The 2,863-nt window shown below is 46.8% G+C and overlaps 1 long non-coding RNA gene across 2 annotated transcripts; it reads left to right on the forward strand.

Annotated features, from left to right (window-relative positions):
* The first annotated feature begins 619 nt into the window (after positions 1-619).
* LOC121835928 lies at positions 620-2,007 on the forward strand. 2 transcript variants are annotated; one of them, XR_006077713.1, is made up of 4 exons: positions 620-659; positions 1,120-1,248; positions 1,458-1,610; positions 1,869-2,007. It is a non-coding gene; the product is annotated as an uncharacterized LOC121835928 (long non-coding RNA). The 2 variants fall into 2 exon arrangements; XR_006077712.1 differs by lacking the exon at positions 620-659 and having other exon boundaries at positions 1,081-1,248.
* The last annotated feature ends 856 nt before the right edge of the window (positions 2,008-2,863 follow it).

The raw sequence follows: 2,863 nt of genomic DNA on the forward strand, positions 1-2,863 counted from the left end.
TCCCTGTGTTGAAACCCAAATCGAACACGATGCGTGACAATGTCAATTCGCACGATAACATCACGTGCATGTAGTTGCTTCTTACCCGCATATTTATCGATATTGACCCACCTTTCTGGGTAATCCTACGTCGTACACAAAATCCACGACCACATGCGAGCACATTTCACCCACCACTCTTCATCGCCTGTTTCGCGAGATGCACAAACTGTAAAAAACGACGTGAAAACTACGTGCATTTGCGCCATCAAACGATACGTTACAGACTCGTTTTTTTTTTGAGAAGGCAAGTTTCCATTGTCAACCCGCGCGCGCGAAAGCTCGAGCTGCGGAAACAGTTCGCTTTGGAGCGTTCGGAGGGAGTAGGCAGTTCGCTTCGCCGCGAGCCCAGCGAGCCGGTGAGCCTGCGCGCATGCGCTGCCTACCATATGCTGCCTGCGCTGTAGCCGCTGTAGCCATGGAGAATAGGCTGTAGCCCATCGAGTCAGCGAGCCGCCGTCCGAGCCCAGCGGCCCCAGCCGCCCCAGCGGCCGAGCCAAGCCTGGCCGAGCCGTTGACGCCAACTGCGCAGCGACCGACCCGGCAGGTTCGTCAAGTTCGTCGCGCACTTTGCTTGTGGGCTCCAAGTGAAACCAACGCGCTTTCAATCGCTTCGAAAGGTACGTATACACGACTTTATTGCTTGCAGCATTGAGTGCTTTGTATACACAGATCAAAGTGAACACTGAAGGAGAGAAAGGAGACATGATGTTTTGAAATCGCAGCTTATTTTAACGCACGTGTCCCCTGTTGAAAGCCTCTGGCTGTGCTCTCTTGCAGGCGTTCTTTCGACTGCGTGTACTCCGATGTAACGTCAGTCAGTGTTCACGCTCGGCTAGCTTCGCTATCTTGTTATCTCATGTGCCAAATAGACGTAAAAACCAGCGTATTGTCTCTTTCGGATATTCAACCTCCAGCCCCCCGGCTCCCAGCGTGCTTGCCGGCGCAAAGGCTCGTTGGGCTCGTTCGAACAGGCATTGTTTGAAGCTGACGAGTCGCCGAAGTGTTACCAAAGCTTCTCTTTACGAAAGTCGCGATCGACGCTCGACTTTGAGCTCGTACTTTTTTCTTCCCTGGTAGACTATGAGTGCCGACCACTGATCTGTGGTGCCGAATGGCGCCGAACGAAGTTGAGAAACGCTAGCGAGTCAGTCGGATTTTCGTGACGCCGCCCAACTGCTCTGCTACCGGCTGCGCTCAACAAATAATGTAAGAAGGAAACAAAAAAAAAAAAAAAAGTGTTTTTTTTTTTGTTGTTGTTTTCCACCTCATTTAACGCAAAGTAAATCGCGGCTGTACGTTGGTTGACTCCCGATTACTGTCTCAACATGGTAGAGTCTCCTTACAACTGTGTCTCTTTGCTGTGATCTTATTCTGATATCGTTACATCTTGCTTTTTCATCTTGGCGCACTTCTAGACGACCTTCTACACGTTGCACATCTTGTCGACATGTCGCTGGTGTTTGAGACAAATTGGAAGTCACTGTTTGCTCACTCCTTGGTGCACATATTTCATGTTCAACATCGGGTATCTTAAGGAGGCGGCATGAAACCCTGGAGTTTGTTCAGAGGTACCTCAACATACTGTATTAGAGTGCCGTTTTGTGTGGTGTAGTTTCATACAAAACGAAGTGGCACTTTCTTTGCAATATACCCTATAATTGTTCACTACAATTAGAGTTGCAATGAAACATTGGCCACGAGAAACTCGGCCAACGCGGCCGAAAAATGTCTCGCATAATTTTCTCCATTGGTCATTTTGGACGTTGACAAATTTTCTTGTGAGTAATAAGTGTTATGGACATGTGTTTCTTCTACTTTTTGTTCAGGCACCTCAGTTAGGTAAACCCCAGCAAATGCAGCAAGACAGTCTCATGGGGTTACACGAAGGATAACGGCATTCCTGCTCGAGTCCGAGTCTTGTCACCGAGCTTCACTGAGCATAATGGTACATTCCCTTTCCTTAACTTTTCCCTCTAAAATGTGTTTTTCTGTTGTTGGTGCTTTTTTTCTTTTGAAAAAAATGTTAATACAATGTTTAAACACCCGATGTTGTTTTGTTTTTTTTCTAAAATATGTAGTACATCGTTTAAACACCCAAGCGTTCGTAAATGGTCTCTGTACAAGACAATAGGGTGTCTTATACTCCATTTCATACATAGCGTGCAACGCTGTCAAAGGTACTGAAGTGGTGCGCATAAAAAATAGAATAAAAAAATGCGTTACTCCGCGCGTTTCGTGGACGAGTGGTAGAAGGCACTGCTCTGGTGATACTGACCTCTCAGTGGCGGTGGTATAAACCCACTTGACGCGCACAAAGTTTTTTTTTTTTTTTTTTAGACATAATTTTTGTGCAAGATTGTGCGCATTGCCGAAGTGCGTATCTCAATTCCTCCTTTCTTGCTTTTTATTTATAAGTCGCCGAGGAGCCAGATTGCTACCATCTGCTCTGCCGCTTTGCAAGTGTTATTTGCCTCCGGCACAGAGTTATATTTTTCTTTCGTGCAGTGTGGAATGAGGAATCGCCCTGATAGCAGCTTTGTCCCAAAATTTATAATAAGACATTCATCCACAGTAGTTGCAGCCTGTACAATTTATTTTGAAATAGCTGTCAAGGGTTGGAATCTCCCTCTCAGAGTACTTGCGAGGCACCTTCAGATGAATGGCGTGTGTGAACTCATCATGCTTGACGGTCCCCGTGCTCGAAACTTTCATTTTGCGAGGTCTTCGCTTCGGGGACGCCACCTTTCCAGATAGGCACTGCGCCTTGCACTTAAAGGGACCATGAAATGATTTTAAAATCGAATTTCATCCACCGCGCGTC

Source organism: Ixodes scapularis, unplaced genomic scaffold (genome assembly GCF_016920785.2).
Source record: "Ixodes scapularis isolate PalLabHiFi unplaced genomic scaffold, ASM1692078v2 PGA_scaffold1__304_contigs__length_218370807, whole genome shotgun sequence".
Classification (NCBI taxonomy): Eukaryota; Metazoa; Arthropoda; class Arachnida; order Ixodida; family Ixodidae; genus Ixodes; species Ixodes scapularis.